The following is a 21,345-nucleotide window of genomic DNA, read 5'->3' as shown; positions in this document are numbered from 1 at the left end:
AATAAGCTCTTCAGGTTTAAAAAATTGGATGAGTAATATTCCATGGTGTATATGTGTAACAAACCTGCACGTTGTGCACATGTATCCTAGAACTTAAAGTATAATTTAAAAAAAAAAAAGCGAATGAGGACTCGGAGAAGTTGAAATGCACTCAAGTCAGCTACTGGAGAATTTTGAAATCATAGATAAGCTTGTGTCTTCATTAACATTCTTCTCTTTTTAGGGTTTCTCCCCTTTTCTTCTTTCTTTTACTTCCTTGTCTCCTTTCCCCAGAAAACATTTTTTTTAAAAAACCAGTAGTTAGTGCAAGTAATGTTAAGTAAGCACATAGTGCAAACAAGTGGAACCAAAAAGGTGTATTCCTTCTTTTCAGCCTTTTTCCCATCACCAGTTAAAAAAGAAAAAATGCCTGAGCTCTTTTAAGTCTTCATAGTTCCAAAATAAAACATGAAAAACCCACAAAGAGAAGAGCATTCTCCTCAAAACGATGTGTCACAGATCCAAACGAGCCTTCTGTAGTTTGTCAAAGCATGCTTGTTAAGGTTTCTCATCTTCTACAGGCTCACTGTGGTATTCTGCCACACACAGGCTCTTGTCAATGTTGCTTGGAATAGGTTTAATTTCTGTTCCCAGCTGCTCCTCAATACTTTTCAGGTTGAAGCGACCATCATATGTGATCAAGTTGATGGCTAAGCCAGGATGACCCAAGCGACCTGATCTCCAATATGATGGAGACAGGTCTCTGCCAGCTTTGGGAAATCAAAGTTTATTAACACATTCACAGCTTGTATATCAACACCTCGGGTAAACAGATCAGTGCAAACAAGATTGTGGCATAAGCCATTTCAGAAATCATGAAATACACAATTTTGATGTTCCTGCCTCGTTTTAGCATGAATATAGAAGCAAGAATAACCTAGTTGAGAAATCTTGGCTAGCAATTCAACTTGCTGAGAGGAGTTACAGAAAATGATCAACTGATTTATCTGAAGCCTGGAGAAAAGTGCATTGAGGCAGTGTACTTTTTGGAGCTCAGTTACACATGCATAGTACTGGGTTACTCCCTTTAGAGTTAGTTCCTCCATTAGGTTAATCTCATAGGGTTTCTGCAAATGGGAATTCATGAACTTCTGTACACTAAGAGGAAAAGTAGCAGAATATAGTAAAATCTTCCTGTTTTTAGGTAGCATGAGAATAATATCCTCCATTTATCTGCACAAAATTCTGTGACAGCAACTTATCTGCCTGCTCATCCAATACTATCATCTGGACATGATTAGCCTTTGCTACTCTTTTTTTTCTTCTTCTTTTGAGACGGTGTCTCCCTCTGCTGCTCAAGCTGGAGTGCAGTGGCACAATCTCAGCTCACTGCAACTTCTGCCTCCCCGGGTTCAAGCAATTCTTCTGCCTCAGCCTGCTGAGCTGCTGGGACTACAGTCGCATGCCACCAGCCTAGCCAATTTTTGCATTTTTAGTAGAGACAGGGTTTCGCCACATTGGCCAAGATGGTCTCCATCTCTTGACCTCGTGATCTGACAACCTCAGCCTCCCAAAGTGCCAGGATTACAGGCGTGAGCCACCATGCCCGGACTCTTCTCTGAATAAGATCCAGGATTCTCCTAGGGGTAGCAATCACCACGTGCATTGTATCATCAAGCCTTAGTACGTCGTCTCGTAAATTGGTTCCTCCTGTGGTTGCCATCACTTTCGCCCCTCCCATGTGTTTCCTGATCTACATGCAAATGCGACTGACCTGTAGAGCAAGTTCTCTAGTTGGAACACGCAGCATTTCTTGTATATTGTGCTTCTTCAGATCTCGCGGTTCAAGTAAGGGAATGAGGTAGGCTCCGCTCTTGCCTGTTCCATTTTTTGCTCTAGCTAAGATCCCTACCAGATAAAGCAATGGGATTGCTCTCCTCCTGAATAGGAAGTGGCTTTTCCCAGCCCATTTCAAAAATTCCCATTAATAACTCCCGTTTCAAACAATAATCTTCAAACTCATTTTCTTTTGTGGAGGTCACATCTGAAGGTTTAATTCTTAGATTTTTCGGAGGGAGTTTTAAAGTCTTTTTCCAGTCGTCGCCACATCTAATAGTGGTGGTCTAAACTGTGCTTGCTGCTGGGTGCCATTATTGATTGTCCTGGTGTTTTTCAGCATAAGGCACTTCACACAAATAAGTAATCTGTTGCTGTGTCTGGCCCCCTCCCAGGGTCACCACTGGGTTTCAAAGGGCCCCTCCGCTGACCATTTTGACTGGACAGACGCCTTATAACAAGGTTCTCTCTTCTGGCTGGGCTTATGATGTTTTAGTTGCAAAGGTGTCTTTCAAACTTCAAAATTTTGAAAGTCAGTAGAGAAATTGTAGTAACAGTTTATTAGGATCTCCCAAACGAAGAGATAATTATAAGTCTTGCTCAATAAATGAGTCCCTGTTGCAATGCTGGCAAGCACCTGTAAGTCTCTGAACAGTAAACAGCAGTAACTTTGCTCTCTTGCACGGAATCAGTTTTTTATTTTTGAAGAGCCCTCTAGCAAGCTTGAGTTGTATCTGAATTCACTCACGTCAATCAACGAGGCCACTCACACTCGGCACCCTCGGTCCTTTATTGTTGACTTGAAGATCTTCAAATCTATATTTATTCTAAACTATCACATTTGATCTTAGTTCTTTCAGTTACTTCTCACTTAGCGCTGCATTCTTTAGTACAGTAAATTACACATAAATTTATTAAATAAGATATGTAACAATTGTAAAATACGTTGTATGTGTTGTCTACTAATTTTATTATTGCTTTAAATAATTGATGCTTTTAATCAACGTTTTAATTTTAAAAATAAAATAATCAACAGAATTTTTTATTTTGTATTGATGTCACTAATTTAAAGATACTGTTCGTTCCACATCAGTGAACTAACATATTCTATAAAAGGTGGAAGAGGGGTTCATTTTCATGTTTGCTGCATGTTCTGTTTTCTGATCTGACAGATTTACAGACATCTTGAGCATCGATTTCCTTTGCATAAGCCATCTCTTTTCCTTTCCTGACTTTAGTATCAATTTGCATATTAGTTTTTACTTCAGTTAGGGAGAATCTGTTTGTTTAGCTATCATCATGAAGTTTTTGTGTAACTAATAATGGTTTCGTTATCGGACAATGTTAACATTGATACATTCTTAAATATTATTTTAAGAAGATTTTATGACAAAAATGGTGGAATAAACCTAATATTTTGGAAGCCTATTTGGGAAATACTGAAAACTATCTAAATATATAATAGAACAAGAACTACACATATAATATAAATGAATATATATATATATATATTTGTTTTCTGAACAAGGGTATTTAATTTCATGGGGAAATCAAAGATATGCTGCCTAACATGGTGCTTGCTCTGCAGTAATAAAATATAAACTGTGAATATAATTTTTGAATAATAAGAGTATTCAAAATAAAAAATTATATTTTAAACTTGACCTTTGTTTATTGGATATATTTATCATTGGCTTAATTTTAGCACATAGATAGCATATAGATATTATATTTTTGCTAACATGAAATATTAGAGAACAAAATTGTGATACAAAGATGATTTTGACAGACTAGAAAAATAGACCACATCTGACAAGCGACCTCTAATAACTGCAAGTGAAAGCCATGAAATTAATTTCAAAGAACCAAATGGCCATAACAGCAGATTATATTAAAACAAAAATTCTTAGGGACTTCAGTTGACACAAACATCAATGACTTAATATTTTGACATAAATGCCGAAGTAGTTCATGTGACTTTAGTCTAGATTAGTAGAAGGGCAGTGGTCAGCTTTCTTCTTTAGACTGATTGTATTACTTATTTGCTTTTTGTTGGACCATGTTTATTGGCATTGACAAGGCTGGACCTGCTACAAAGTAACTGGATTTAATTTGAGAGACTCCAAACATTCTGGTAGGTGAAGGACAAAGAGAATGGCAAGATTAGCTTACCTGTTGTAAGGAAGAAAAAAAAAAAGACATAAATAGAGACATAACAATCAGAATTTGGTGAAATTGTGTGGAGAATGCAATCATAGTCACAGTAATAGCATCTCTGCACCATCACATGGTAAGGGTCTGCAAAATTTTAAACCATCTTTCCTGAATACAGTTTTGCATTTTATTAAAACTTTACGAACAGAAATAAGTCATTGCTTAACAAATGAATATTTTTAATTCTTGTCCAAAATACTTAAAATTACAATAATATAGAATATGAATTACTGAACATGTTTTAATATTCAATAGTTTATAAATTCATGAACAGCATAAGTCCTAGAAAAGAACAAAGATATTTAACTTCTATAAAATTTTTTGTGCATTTTACCTTATAAAAAATATATTTCAAAGTCATGTTTTACCATCATAAATACAATTCTAATGAGCAGAAATTAAATCTGTCAGGCCAATGTATTGAATAAACCTACATTCGTAGTTTATTGTTTTTTGTCTTTACCATTGATCCATGTAAGCTTTTGATTCCTGATGCTTTGGATCCCCCTTCACAACTTTTGCTCTGTCTCTCAGAAATGTGTAGGATGAATGTGGCAGAAAAAAATTAACCTACATGTCTCCTTCCCACTGCAGGGCCTAAAATAAGCACTTTACATTTTGAAGTCCCTGAAAATAAATGATAAATAATAACAAAATGCAGATCAAAATGCAAAGACATAGACATGGATATAGCAACTTAATAAAAATAATTGCAGGTCTGTGAAGCACCAGTAGGTCTTAAAAGTACACAAGTACTTACCATCCGGCAGTGGAGAAGGTCGAACCTGGAATTCTAGTCAGATTCCACTCTCTTAAGTCAGGCATGCTTCTGAACCATTCATGGTTTCAGCTGTAAAATGAGAGTGTTTTAAATAAGTGATTCATGTCATAAGCATAGTAAAATTGCTGGTATATGTTAAATTATGAATTAATATTAGGTTTTATCGTTATTATTATGTCAATATATTCACAAATGATAATATACTTTATTTCCCGGGTTGTTATGAGAATGAAAGATAATATCCAAGGAGTATAAAATTTATATATTGTGAATCCATTAAAAGATAAAAGACAATAATCAATCTTTGTTTTTATTAAAACTTTCTGATTTTTTTTCAAAAATATATGCATCTCTAAATAAGTTTCCAAAAGTTTTGGAACTTCTAGAATTAGTTGCTGTTAATATATAATATAACAGAGTTGATATTTAAAGTTCCAACTTCTAAAATAGTGTTTGCAACACATGTAAATATTATACACTATAGTTAGAACTTAGATAAATATAAAAAATTGAAAATGGCAATATTGATCTTTGAAAATGCAGATCATTTGAAACACTAAGCCTTTGGCATTTACAAAAAATAAAATTGGATAAGGTTATGTTTAAATATTTTTAACTATTTTATTGGATTAGTCTATAGGTTGTAAATACATTTATATTACCATTCTTTTAAGTTACTGTGTTCAAACCGTATTCAAATGAATTTGAATATAAATGAATTTGAATATAAATTGTAAATACATTTATATCAGCATTCTTTTAAGTTATTCTGTGTTTTTCATACTTTCTGTTTATTTTTCACAGTAAAACTATATTCTACAGTAATAATATGCTATAGTGTCAGGACTTACTTGATATTTTGCTTTGTATAGGTTACAAAGTTATCAAAATGTATATATAAAATTTAAGAAATGAATAATATGTCTTGTGTCCCCCCCCAAATAAAACAATTATTTGATAGTTGTATAAATTAGCACTTGCTTTAAAATCTTCAAGATTTTTAAAAATTTAATGAATCTGTATAAGTTGATCAAACTGACATTTACAATTACTCCTTACCAACAGTAAAGGCTAATAAAATAATTTTAAAAGAATTTAAATTTACCTACTCTTAAATTGTAACTTATCAGACTTAGGTAATAAGAAGTACACATATAGTTATTATGTAGGTTAGCTTATTATTAGTTGCATAAAACTATGATCTGAAGAAAAAATTTTAAGGTCAGATTCACATAGACTAGATGGACAAACACTGTTTGAAAATATAAGTGATTGTAATAATTTTTAGTAGACAGTGGTAAATGAAGAGATTTTATGGGCGGAGATAAGAAGTTTCAGAAAAGTAATAGTCTGAAAATTCCAGTGTCAGTGGCAAAAATAATCAGTGACACAAAGTATGTGTAAAATGGCAATAAATGACAATTGGCATCACATAAGCTAGTCGATGGAGTTCCTCAAATGCCTAAGCACGTTTCATTTAAGAATGGGAAACTTTTAAGAAGCCAAAGTAAATAAAAACACAGCATGTGTGTTGCTTTTGAGAAAAGAGACTGAACATAAGGAGACTATTTAAGACACTATTGCAGCAATCCTGGTGAGATAAAACTAAGGATATGAATTAGTGTTGTAATTGTAGGACTAGAAATGAGAGAAGAGTGTACCTGCATATGGAAATTCCACAGGTCTTGGCTGTTTGTATTCCCCTGAAAAGTGAAGACTGAGAAATACGAGGCAGAGACACCAAGCAAATAGTGAGGAGAAATCCCACCATTTCCAGCATTCTCAGCAATGCTTGCTTTTCTTTCTTCAGTCGGAAAACAAGACATCTGTTAAATTATGTCTCTCCTCTTTCCTTTTCCTTTCCCCATTCTTTCTCTCTTCATATCTGCACATAACTACACATACTCACACACACGCAAGCAATTACAATCAATATAATAATAATCATCCTCACTGCCACCATCACCACCACCATCTTTAAACCCTGCCATCCTGTTTCAGATTAATAATGTTAAAAGAAAAAAACCTTCATACAATTAAATTTTACAGCGTTTAATTGAGCAAAGGACAATTCACAAACCGGGCAGCCTTCAAACAAGATTAGATTCAGAGGTACTCCAGCACTGCCCCAAGGTCATAGAGGATCTATGAACAGGAAAAGGAAAGTGACATGCAGAAAACAGAAATGAGGTATAGAAACTGCTGGATTGGTTCAGGCTTGGAGTTTGCCTTATTTGAACATGGTTTGAACAGTTGGCCACCTTTAATTGGCTGAAACTTGGTGACTGGTACAAGAGTAGGTTGCAATCTGTTTACACATCCAGTTAAGATACTGTTCACTATGCACAGAGAAACCTTTACTGAACTTAAAATATGTAACGACACAGCTTTAAGCTAAACTTAATTAAATAATTCATATAATTTTACACCATTTCAACTTTCCTTATCTATTCTCATTATAATTACAATATCCTTGCTCCTCATTTCTCTATGCTGCTTTCTTCCTTTTATTTCATGTCTCGCCTTTAAATTCACACAGAATTTTAGGTGCTTACTGTTTTCTTTATGTCCTATTGAAACTTCATCTGCTGTAATCTGGTTCATATCCACCCAACCTATAGAATTCTGAACTATGAATTTCTAAATGTCAAGTTCCATAGACTCTTCTCAGACATCATCACACAAATTCATGTTCTGTCTTTGAAACTGAAAATCAGATTTAATTTGAAGTTATATTAGTCTACCTTTAAAATCACTATAGTATCCCTACTACCTGTTCAATTTCTATACCCTCCATCTTATTCAAGACATCCACAATTTTTTACTGTGACTTTCATTAAAATTGTGTAATGCGTGCAATATTTTTTCTAAACAGTTTCCAAGGATATTTATTTTCAACTCAAAAATGTAATCATTATGTTCCTTCCCAATGCAAATACATGCAAACATATATAAACAGATGCTCATTGAATAAACCAGCTAATTCACTCTACTACTTTAGCCATAGTAGCTATTCTATATTCTTCTCTTAGAGCTCCTTCAATGTCTTTTGCTTTCTATAGCACACCTCCATCTGCCTAGTAGTCTTTTAATCATCACAGAGAACTCTCTCATGACATTTATTTCTAAAAGCCTCTCAAATAGGACTTTTAGGCTTTCTATTCAAACTTTCATAAATTTGTAAATTTTGCCTTCTCTGCCATTCTTGATAATTAAAAATTTATACATTTTTGGGTAATAGCTAATGGTGTCTTTTCACTGTAAACTGAACTATATATAGAGTTTAGTTTTACGCAATGCATCTATGTGTATCTTTTCATTTCCTTTCCTCTTTGCCTGCAAAATTATAGCTGTCCAATTACAATTTTCTTGAAGAAAGAATGAGAGAACACAAAGAAAGAAGAAATCGAAAAGTTAAACAAGACGAAATATAGCAAGAAAGTAAAATTTTTATTCACTTAAAAAATAATCCTATTACCACTTAATATACTGATATATTAAGTTTCATAAATATAGCACTTTAAAGTTAAAATAGCAAATAAATAATTTTACAATTGCTTTCTCTAAGAAAACAGGATATATAATTACTCATTCAAAGGCTAAAATACTGTCATGCTTAGGGTTAGCTTCCAGTCCATACTGCGGTCCAAGGGGAGTGAGTGGATATGAGAATAGCTGAAAGAACACTCAGGGGTCCGTAGGCAGGTGAAATGTAGTTTTATTCAGCAGCTCTCTCATCAGCAGCTTACTCATGCTACCTGTCTCATGCTGTCCGCCTGTATCTCAGCTTTCTGCTCCAGCTCTGTGTCTCATCTCAGCAGTCGGCTCTGTGGCTCCTGACACCCCCATGCCTGAAGCTGCACTCCCTGGCCTGGAAGGCCAGCTCTGTCAGAGTCAGCAGCTTAACTCTTTCCCTCTGGGCACGAGCTGGTTCCTGGCTTCCCCTTGCTCACCTTCAAGGTGACTGGCTCTCCCTTACAGGGGTCAGTAGCATTACTGGCTCTCTGGGTGTGCGTGAGATGAGTTGTGCCATGCCCTGGCTTCCCCCTGTCTGTCTACAAGATGGAGGGCTTTAGCACTCTTTCTTTCTCTGGGTACAAGAGTGCCTTTTCAGTGTCAGCAGGGCAGTTATACCTTTTTCAAACAATAGTGGCTCCAAGCCATATATGAGCTTACGCAAACAGGTGACATAACAAGTGGAGTTATGCGCCTGCACTCCAAACTCACTGAGTCACTCTGGCCCAGATGTCTGCCTCAGCCTATTGTTGACCAAAGTACACCCATGTACCTTACACATACCTTAGCCTCAAATTATCTATTTTTTAATTTTTATTTTTAACTATTTATTAGTGTATTTTTTCTCATATTTGTCTACTAGTCTTCTCTAAATATGTCAAAATTTTCTTAATTTACTATTTTTCTGTTTTTCCACCTCTAGAAGTGTATTCTATGCACGTCAAAATACACCTTACATTTTGTATTTTTCCTAAATACAGTATTTTTTGAAATTGTTCTCATCTTTTCCAATATGCTGTAATCCAATCTTTAAGCAGGTCTGCTGGATTGCTTGCACAGCAGCTTGGACTGGTTGCAGAGCCTTCTCTTTCTCTGGGCCTCATGCAAAAATAGTAGTTTTGTAGTCCCTCGGTAAGCGGGCTGGAGTAATAGCCAAATGAGGAATATATTGTCTTAAAAATCCAAATAGGCTCACTAGGCCTAGTGTGTGTGTGTGTTGGGGGTGGGGGATTTTTTTTTTTTTTTTTTTTTTGGTTGTTGGACATGCCAGATGCAACAACTTATCAGTCACCTTAGAAGGGATATTTCAACATGCCCCACACCACTGAACTCCTAGAATTTCCATTGAAGTAGAATCCCCCTGAAGCCCCCTGAATTTTTATCAGAAGTATTTTCTACCCTCTGATACACAAAAGTTTTACTAATAAGTAATAAACAGTGGCTGCTTCTTGCACCCAAGATTCAATCAGAATAATTTAATCAGTGTAATGGGCCAATGTAATTCATCTGTGAAAGAAAAAAAGACGTCAAGATCTCTGTAAATTAAATGTTGACATCAAGCTGAAAAGGTGATGAACCTGTGAGACAAGACAGTAAAAGTGTATTGCTGGCCTTCTCAGATGAAAGCAAACTGTATTGGATATTTCTTAGGAATAAGGATGGGAAAAAGGCATTTACCAGATCAATAGCTGCATACAGGTACCAGGATGTGTTTCACTTTTATCAAATGAAACCACATCTGCTACAGCAGCTGCAACTTGAGTTACCACTTGGTTAGGTTTACAATAATCCACTACTGTTTCAGAGGTTCATCTGTCTTCTGCACAGCACGGGGTTTAAGTAGGCAAATTGAATGAGAATGTGGTGGTAATCAACATACTTACATCTTTAAAGTTTTTGATGGTGACACTCATCTCTGCCAGCCCTCTAAGTTTGTCTGTTGTTTGCTATTTTCTTAGGCAGAGGCAACTCTAATGGCTTTATGCCTGTAATCCCAACACTTTGGGAGGCTGAGGCAAGCAGATCACCTGACGTCAAGAGTTCAAGACCAGCCTGGACAAACTGGTGAACACAAAATACAAAATTAAAAATACAAAAATTAACCAGGCATCATGGCGTGCACCTGTAATCTCACCTACTCGGGAGGCTGAGGCAAGATAGTCGCTTGAACCCAGGAGGCGGAGGTTGTGGTGAACCAAGATCACACCATTGCACTGCTGTCTAAGCATGAGTGCAGACTAAGCATGACTGAGACTCCGTCTCAAAAAAAAAAAAAAAAAAGAAGGCTGAGGCTGTTGTTGGGCCTTCAATGCAGGCTGATTTCTTCCTCTTTCCACTCCTATTTCCCTCCCTTTTCTCCCAGAAGTGTTTATTCAAAAAAAAAAAAAAAAAATCTGCACAATAAAGAATAGAAACCTGCACGTAAAAATTCACCTAGGAATTGGCTTTCTAGAGAAACCAACATGTGACACTCTTAAAAAGAAAGCTGTAATATGGAATACCTCATCGTCAGCCTAACAATGATGGCCCCATCTATGGCAGCACATCTTACAAAAGGGGCAGTACAACTACTAGCACTTACACTCATGGTATATATAATGACATATACTGATGGAAATAATTCATTAACTTTGGATAATTCAAGCATTTTAGATATATGGGGGACAGAGTGTGTATAAAATAATGTAGTTGATGGCTATCGATAAAAGTAACAGAGCTCTGGAAGAATATAATGTAAATCTGAGCCAGATGAATTGCTAACTCAATGCTAAATATGTAACTACATGTCTTCTGGGTAGTTTACACTGTTTTCATGTCCTGAAACAAAAGAGAGAAAAAAAAAATCTGAGGACCAGACCTGAGATTTAATCAAAAGAATAGCCAAGCTCCAAAGACTATTAAATTCCCAACCAGGGCGGATCTGTTTGGCCAAGTTCATAAACCAGTTACAAAAGTATAAAACGCTGACACATAATATGAGGCAAACAGCATCTGGGTTGATAATAATCAAACTGTGGATCATCATATTTTCTTGAACCCGATGAGCCTGGAAAAGTGGCCTAAGTGGCCTTGTCCTTTTTTTTTTTTTTTTTTTTTTTTGAGAGCTAGTGTTTTCTCCTTGCTTGGAGCTGATGCAGAAGAAGTTTCTTCTCTCCTAAAAGATACCATGTCTCCCTACCCTGATTCTGCTCTTAGGCCTTTATCTTGGAAGGATGTCTATGGCTAAAATTAAGCAGCAGTATAACCTCATCAATGATGTGCTGGCTCTGATAAGAAAAAAGGACTGAATCTCCAAGGCAGCCGTAAGGTTTAGCTGGTATGTACCAGCAGGAGTCATAATACATTTGAGTTTGATCGGGTGGACTGGGCACCATAATGAATAGCTGATCAAATTAGGAGCACATTTCTGGATACATGAGTCAAAATTCTGTAAAGGGTCCCATGAGACTGTGCAAAGTTGACACTAAGATGGCTCCTAGATGTATTGTAAAAGTTATATCTAATACTAAATATAGTTAGTACATCAGTATTATTGCGACAGACCATGAAAGAAGTATTTGAAATGCCCAGAGAAATAAACAAGATAGAATAGATATGTTATCTATTATGACATATACATATACAACAAATGATTATCTAAGCTAACATATACAACAAGCAGTTATGCTCCATGAAAAGAAACAGGGGATACGTGTCTTACTAAGACAAAAAGGAATGCATTGGAAAGAAAACACGGTATCTGTCTTCCATAGATAAGGAATGATAATATAGGAAATTATTAAGGACATAAGCTTAATGATGGCTATGAACATATTGATTTTACCCTTAATAGAAGTTAATACATTCGTCTGCCAAAATTTCATGGATGCTAGCAAAGGACAAGATTCTCCTGGGTCAGAGACAAATTTGTACTTACAGCAAAAGCCATAGTCAGAGTAATACTAGAGTTACTGGCAAGCAGAAGCAAGGTGGCTTTTTGTCTGGAAGAAAATATGACCTGATTTCTCAGAACTCCTAGCTGCATAAACAATCCTGAGAAAGGTCCAGAACAAATGAGTAGTTACAGTTTTGCAATTTTGACAAATCCAACAGTATGTGTAGGAGTGCAAGAGACCCATTCTGGACTCTATCCAAATAATCAGTGTGCGTAGCAGGGATCCAGAATAATAGAGTCCAGGTGTATGCAATTACTATAATAAGTGGCAAGTAGCAAGGTCAGACCATCACGGGGAGACCTGATCCTCAGAGATTTACAAAGACAATTAAGAACTGGCCAAGATGGATAGCCTCATTCCTTCTAGGTCCTTCCTCTTGCTACTAAAATATACTGAGTCAAAACAACAAACAAGCATAGGAGAAACTGTAAAAGTTAGAAAGAAGTTGGCATACTACTAAAAGACCTTGTGCTTTGAGGAATGACTCAGCAATGGGCCCTTGGTTTCCTTAGTGACTTTCATACATCTCAGACAGGACATTGCAGAAGTCTACAAGCCAGAAACTCCAACAGGCAATGACAAAACACACACACAAAAAATACCTGACTCTGTAGCCAAAGGACTGAGAAAAAAAATTGGCCTAATAAAACAGGAAACATTTTTCATAATACAAGCTATACTTCAGTCAAACAATCTCAGAAAACCATTCTCTTCATGCCCCCATATTTTCAATAGTGATGAATGGGGAGGTGAGCATTCACTCTACCTTTTCCACATCCAATAAATAATTCAGAGGTTAGAATTATCTAACTAAGATTTGGAATCAGTCATCACAAAATGCTTTAGCAAATTATGAATCTTGTTGAATCAAATACAAAAAGAAAAACGTGATAAAGATACAAAAGTTATAGAAAAGAATTATATGCAAATTATAGAGCTAAACAATGCAATGATAACAAAAAACCCAAAACATCTGGATGGACTCAATAGTAGAGTAAAGGCAACAGAGAATAGACTCTGTGAAGTGGAGGTCAGATCAATTTAATTTATCAAATCTGAATAATACAGAAGTAAATAGACTTAAAAAAATTACAGAATCTGGGAGAAAGAATGTGGGTCTCAGAAAATATTCAAAGGAAATGTGGCTGAAAACTCCCCAAATCTAGTGAAAGACATACATCTACAGATTTAAGAATATGAATCTCGAATAAGATAAACCTTAACAAAAAGCTAAGACATGATAATTAACTCTAAAGAAACTAATTATGAAGAATAATCTTGGAAGCATTCATAGAGAAATGGCAACTTATTTATAGAGAAAAAAACATTTCTAAAACAGTAGATTTCTCCTCTGAAATCACGCAGGTCAAAACAAAACAAAAAAAAATAGCATTGCATGTTTCAAGCACTAAAAGAATCATCCAGTGCAAGTTCTATATGTGGCAAAACTATCCTTCAGAAATAAAGACAAAATAAAACATCACCGGATGACAGAAAACTAAGACAAATTTTCACTAACCTTAAAAAAAATAGCTAAATGAAGTTCTTGGAACTTCAGAAAAGAAAGAACATTGAAATTAATAGAAATAAAGGTAAATATAATATACTGTTCTTACAAATTTATTGAATTACATCAGTTTGTTTAAGTAAAAATTAAAAATATATTGTGTACAGTACATGCCAGGGAAATTCTTAAAATAATTACAACACAAATTGGGCAGGGTAAAGCGATATAATTAGAAGATTTTTACATTTATTCCACTTGGAGTAAAACAGCAATATCAGTAGACTGTGTTAAAATACTTATGCATATTTTGATACTTAGAACAACTATTAAGAAAACCATTCAAAGCAAGAACTTAAAAATGCATTATACATAAATCAAGGAGAAATCCTTAATCATGTTCAAACAATCCACGGTAAGGCAAGAAAAGAGAAAGGAATGAGAAACAGAGGAAATAAACATAAAAAATTATATATATATAAATATATAGTTACATATATTATATATCTATATAATATATAGATAGATAATTTACAAATTTGTACTTACAGCAAAAGCCATAGCCTGCTTCCTGTTTTGTTAGGACAATTTTTTCTCAATCCTTTGGCTACAGAGTCAGGTTTTTTTTGAACTTTTATTTGTCCTTGACTATTGGAGTTTCTGACTTGTAGACTTCTGTAATGTCCTGTCCGAGATAAATGAGAGCCAGTAAGGAAATCAAGGACTCATTGCTGAGTCATTCCTCAAAGTACAAGGTCTTTCAGTAGTCTGCCAACTTCTTTCCAACCTTTACAGTTCTTCCTATGCCTGTTTGTTGTTTTTGCTCAGTATATTTTAGTAGCAAGAGGAAGGACCTGGGAGGAATGAGGCTATCCATTATATAATTATATACTTATATATTATAATCATATAATTATATACTTATATATTATAATTATATATTATATATAAGTTATATGTTATATATAATTATACATAATTTATATATAACTATATAACTTATATAATATATATATATATTTAGTTAAACAGATAGTATATATGGGCAGTCAACAAAGTTGTTAATTGATTTGCATACTATCAAAATTTTGGACCCGAGCCAGTTTTTGGGCTCAGAAAATACTGACTGAGTTAAAATCTAGGTCTCCCAGATTAAGGACCTTGTAATGTGATAGTAAATGTAAATGTATTTTTTAAGCTTCGTTTGGTATCAGTTTAAGGAGCACAAAGGAAGTTGTTTTACATGAACATATTACATAATGCTTAAGTTGGGGCTTTCAGTATATTTATCACCTGAATATTGTACATTGTACCCACTAAGTATTTTTTTAATCCCTCACCTCCCTTCCACTCTCCAACCCTTCCAAGTCTCCAATGTCTGTTATTTAACTTTCTATGTCCATGTGTACAAATTGTTTAGCTCCCACTTACAAGTAAGAACATGCTGTGTTTAACTTTCTGTTTCTGAGTTATTTCATGTAAAATAATGGCCTTCAGTTCCATCCATGTTGCTGCAAAATATATGATTTCATTCTTTTTTATTGCTAAATAGTATTCCATTCTATACATACCATTTTCTTTATTGAGTAATTCACTGATGGGCACGCAGGTTGACTCCGTATCTTGGGTATTGTATTGTATTACATAGTGCTGTGATAAACTCAAGAAAGCAGATTTTTTAAAAATGATTTCTGTTCCATTGGGTAGATACCCAGTAGTGGCATGGCTAGATCATATGGTGGTAGCTCTATTTTTAGTTCTTTGGGAAATCTCTGTACTGTTTTCCATAGAGATTGTACTAATTTACATTCCTACTAATAAGTGTTCCCTTTTCTCTGTATTTTCACCATCTACTTTTTGTCTTTTTAATAATAGTCATTGTGACTGGTGTAAGATGAAACCTCATTATGGTTTTAATTTGCATTTATTTTTTGATTAGTGACTTTGAGCATTTTCCCACATGCTATTTGACTATTTGTACGTCTTCTTTTGAAAAATGTCTATTCATGTCCTTTGCTCACTTTTTAAAGGGGTTGTTTTTATTTTTGTTGCTGTTGTTACTAAATTGTTTGAGTTTCTTGTAAATTCTGGGTATTAGTCCCCTATTGGATGCATAATTTGCAGATATTTTCTCCCATTCTGCAGATTGTCTGTTCACTCTGTTGATTTTTATTTTTTTTATTTTTTTTATTTTTTTGCTATGCAAAATGTAAGTGCCATTTCTTCTTTTGTTTGTTTGTTTGTACTTTTGAAGTCTTACTCACAAATTCTTTGCCTATACCAATGTCCAGAAGAGTTTCCCCTAGGTATTATTTTAGCATTTGTATAGTTTCAGGTCTTATATTTAAGTCTTTAATTAATCTTGAGTTGATTTTTTGTGTATTATGAGAGATATGGGTCCAGTTTCATTCTTCTGCACATGAAAATCCAATTTTCCTGGCAACATTTATTGAAAAGGATATCATTTCCCTAGTGTATGCTTTTGTCAAGTTTGTCAAAGATCTGTTGGCTATAGATGTGTGACCTTATTTCTGTGTTCTCTATTCTGTCAATTCAATCATACTGATTCCCCTAGTTGGTCCCCAGAGGGACCTATAGATATTTTTCAGGGACCTTTCGACTAGGAAAATATATTTGAACACTGTGAGAAAAACTGAACCAAAGTTTCAAATCTACATTGATCTCCAGGAACCCAGGCCATTATCCGGGTCTTATGCTAAATTGGAGCTCAGACTTCTTGAGTAATAAATGCAGATCTAGCCAACATCCAACTCACAGAGTGTCCTCTACATCTGAAGATTCACTCTGTGGTTATTTTTTACTGGTTATATTGTAATAAACATACATAGTTGTTGATATAAGCCCTTTTCTGATAGGCCTAGTGCACAAGGCCAAATGGACTACTCTGAAACTGTCCTCATACTTTGGCTGAGATAGCATATCAAAAACAACATATTTTACATTATATTTATATTTACATTTTATTTACAATATATTCATATTGTTTAAAAACAAGATATTTTAGGGAGTTTAGCAGAAATTGGTGCCACTTTTAAAACTGAAGGATTCAGCTGGGCACGGTGGCTCACGCCTGTAATCCCAGCACTTTGCGATGCTGAGGTGGGCAGACAACAAGGTTAGGAGTTCAAGTCCAGCCTGGCCAACATAGTGAAACCCTGTCTCTACTAAAAATACAAAAAATTACCTGGATTTGATGGCGGGCACCTGTAATTCCAGCTACTTGGGAGACTGAGGCAGGAGAATCGCTTGAACCTGGGAGGCAGAGGTTGCAGTGAACCAAGATTGCACCATTGCACTCCAGCCTGGGCAACAAGAGTGAAATTCCATCAAAAAAAAAAAAAAGAACCTGAAGGATTCAGGGTTAGTGTGGCCCAAAATAGCACCATCTAATTCACAAGTCTGAGACTTGCCAAAACCAGATGCATCCTCAAAAATCTTTGTAGACTACTGCAAATCAAAAAAATCAAAAAAACAAAAAAACCAAAAAAACTAGTAGACCCACTTGCAATCATTTTTCCATATGTGTTATCATTGCTAGAGCTGAAAAAGAGAACATATGATGACTGCAGTGTTTATAGAAAGTCCCAATGGGAGAATTACAAGCTAGCACCCCACCCTGGTATTTGGAGCAAGGTCATAGTATCTGCCATGGAATATTACATACCTTTTGAGGAAAAGCAAATAATCGAAAAATAGCAGAAAAGTCTATTGGACTGCTGGAAAGCTACTTGGTCCTGATAGAAAATACCTGTTTATGAGCTACCTAGAGATGACCCCATCACAATTGTCCATCATGGGTTGGGTATTTTAGAAGCCGCCCTGTCTACATGATCATGTGAGCTCAACAAAAATCTTGTAGAAGGCGGCATTGGTATATCCAGGATATTGCAGAAGTGGGAACATAGGTCACAAGCAAGCTGCATGAGAAGTAATCCCAGAAGTTCATGTCATCATTCACTACTGCTGTACCAGTGCCTCATTCATCATTATACCTATGACTGTAAGGGGGCTTTTTACAAGCAGCTGATGAATGAGGGGGGAAAAACCTGAAGTTAGTTTAGAGTGGCCTTGAAAGAGACTCATTATGTAAAATTTTTCTGATTTACAGTGCTTTGCTTGAGCAATTAGCCACCTATAATTTGTAGAAAGATAAATCATTCATCAATAGAAAATAAAGTGACACATGGGCAGTGACAAATGTCTTGGATGAGTCAGGAGTCTGGAAGGAAAAAGATTGAAAGATTTAGAACTAGAAATTCTATGCTAGAGACATATAGATGGATCTATGGAAATGGATATGAAGGGTAACGATTACTATCAAATATGAACATCCATTACATAGTATACAACAATGAAGAAGACCTAAACAAAAAAATTATGCATGATTGTTCAGCTAGTTGACATCAGTCAGCCTCTGTCCTCAGTCAATCCCGTGCTAATATGATAGGCACATGAGCAAAGAGGTCATGATGGCAGAGGTGAAAGTCCCAAGACTGATTTAGCCACAACCACTGCTGAATGACTAACTAGCCAGCAACGGAGACCAATACTAAGTCCCTGAGATGGCATCATTCTTTAAATACATAATAACTGATTATATTAGACTCCAATGAATTGAGCCAGTGTTTCATCTTGACAAAGGTAAACACATAATATGGATGTATTCATTTGTTCTCACACTGCTTTGAACAAATACCCAAGACTGGGTCATTTATAAAGGAAAAAATTTAATTGACTCACCATTCCGCATTGCTGGAGATGCCTCAGGAAACTTACAATCATGGTGGAAGACAAAGGAAAATCAGGCACCTTCTTCGCAGGACGGCAGGACCGAGTGAGTGCCAAGCAAAAGTGGAAGCCTCTTATAAAACTGTCAAATCTCGTCAAATATTACCAACAGTAGGCACAAAGAGAAAGCACAGCTAAACCAGCTTGGCAAAATGTCTGTTATACTGAAACTTACATTAAATTTAGAATATTTCTTTTTTTAAGATTTCTAATATGAAAAATAATAGGTAAGTAATATAGCCAGGACTATCAGCTAAAATACCCACTGTTGCTTTGGATGTAATATGAGACACGTTTTTATTATTTCAGGAGTAAATGATGTATCAATAAACATTAGAATATTTACTGAATATTCTTTATAAGAAGGAAATAATTATAAAATGCCTAATTGATAACATTTTAAACTTGTCCATGACTTCTCAGTACCTTATTGCATTTATTAAAGAAATTTTCTTTAATTTATTATATGAGATATTGTATTACTACTAATTTAATAAGTTAAGATTATAGAGTACAATTGAGATCTTTATATAAGTATATATTAATTTTAAATAATCATAATGTGGGAATCCATGCTTTGATTAAAAACTAATCAATATGTCAGAAAATATTTTAAAACAATGTATTTGAGCAGTAAAAGTATACACCCTTTGCATGACTACATTTGTAATCTCAACATTTTTGTAATAACAGAAAACTGTCTTAAAGTTTCACTAGACTGTATTCGCAATCGATTATTAAGTATTGCCTTTAACAAAGTTGTAATATACAGTAAGTACACAGCAGTTTGTTCAAATTTTGGATCAGTTAAAATATGATATCATTCTTAAGGTTTTAATACGAAGTTTTTTTTTTAAATAAAATGCAACAAATTTTTCAAAGTGATTTAAACTTTTAAGGTAATTTGGTTGAGATATCTAGATGAAAAAAATCTATATCTTGAGTGTATATGACTAATGATCATATATTTATGTCATAAATCTGCAGATGAAAATCTCTGATTTATAGCACATATGAATTCTTCTTTGAAGCTAGGAAGTCAAAATTACATTGGGGAGAACCACTGCAAATAAAATATGCTGACCATTGTATATGAAGATATGAAGATGACATTCCTGACATACCTTGAATTAAGGCATTGAGATTTTTCTGCAAAACAGACAGTTGTGTTTTACATTATCTATTTTTTTTCTGTACTTTGGGCTAGCTATGTTTTTTTTTTTTTTACTCAATTTATCTATTGGCTACTCTCATTAATATTTAAAATTCTAGCTATTATTTTTGTATATTTCAAAACATTTCATGGATGTAATACACAAAATACTGAGATAATACAAAATAGTAATAGACTTGAATAAACACAAATGCAACCAAATGCAACTGGTTGCATTTGATTCCAGATCAAATGCATCTGGAAAATGATGCATTACAAATTGTAAATAGGTTTCAAATATAATATTTAATATATTATTTTATAATAATTTAAATATTTAAAAATTGAGGTACTATTTAATTTTCTCCAGAGTATTTGGGTATGGATGGAATACTTATTTTCAGAGAGCATCTCTGCTGCATGTTTTCACATTTTGGGACACTATATGTAAACCTAATTGGCTGGTAAAATTAAAACTTTAAATTTTGACCATACTTTCCATGAAACTTTAGGAGTTTGAGAGAAATATTTTACTTCATTTAAAGTTTATCAGAATTCTACATAAGATGTCTCTGTTTTTAATCACTGGCAAACACACATCAGGCACAGAAAATATCATTTAATACCATTTATTTTGTAAATAAATGAAGATTAAAATTTGCCAGTGCTAGGAAGCATTTTTCTTATCACAATTGTGTCTCATGCCACAAATGCGTTAAAGTGTTTTTGTTTTGTTTTGTTTTGTTTTTTGGCAAAATACAAAATACTTTTATTGTCTCCTCTCTAATTGATAATCGTTAGGCAATAAATACTATGAGACACCACCAAGTACATACAATTTTCAAATGAAACCCTGTTGCAACAACAATAAAAAATTGGTATAATAATAATTTTTGTTAAAACACTAAATTATTGATGCTAGTTTCTTTGGGTGGTGAATATGTTTTAAATAGGTATCAAGCATACAATGTTAATTTGTCATAATCCTCAGCTCCACAAGGATTATTAGTAGCAAGCAGTGAAAGGGATCTACCACTCTTATTTTCTTACAAGCTTTACTCTCTTTTCCAATTCGTATTGCCCTCCCTTATAGGGACTTTGTATTTTTTATAGACTCATGACTATGTTTTACATAAATGATATTTTGTTATATATATTTTTTCCAGCCAACCATTTGTTTAGAAGAACTTTGTATGTACCTGTAACCACATCTAATGTGTTGTTTCTGGCAGTTGCATTGTTTGTACACAGTATATACAAACTACATTTTTCACCTGCAATCATCTAATGATAGGTATGTAGAGGACATCAACTATTGAGTACCAAAAGTGACTATCTACTAAGGAAATGTGTTAGAATTACACTAAGAAGTGAATCCAAGAGCAGAACTCTTGAGTTGTAAAATTTATGCATTTCTAAATGACAAAATAATATCAGACAATGATTCATTTTACATTCCTTGCAATGGTAAAAATGTTTTTATATATCCCGATATTCTTGCCAAAACTTGTTATTATACAGATTTCTAATATTTGCCAGTCTGCTGAATATAAATGGGTCTCTTTACTATTTACAGTCTTATTTATTCTATTTATACTGTAAGTAATTATTAGATTAG

General features: G+C 34.3%; 1 pseudogene; it reads right to left on the bottom strand.

Annotated features, from left to right (window-relative positions):
• Positions 1-346: 346 nt before the first annotated feature.
• On the bottom strand, positions 347-4,854 carry LOC112611145 (annotated as a pseudogene).
• Positions 4,855-21,345: the final 16,491 nt, after the last annotated feature.

Source organism: Theropithecus gelada, chromosome 17 (genome assembly GCF_003255815.1).
Source record: "Theropithecus gelada isolate Dixy chromosome 17, Tgel_1.0, whole genome shotgun sequence".
In the NCBI taxonomy this organism is placed as follows: Eukaryota; Metazoa; Chordata; class Mammalia; order Primates; family Cercopithecidae; genus Theropithecus; species Theropithecus gelada.
The sequence above is the reverse complement of the archived record's forward strand: the minus strand, read 5'-3'. Positions and strand labels throughout refer to the sequence as shown.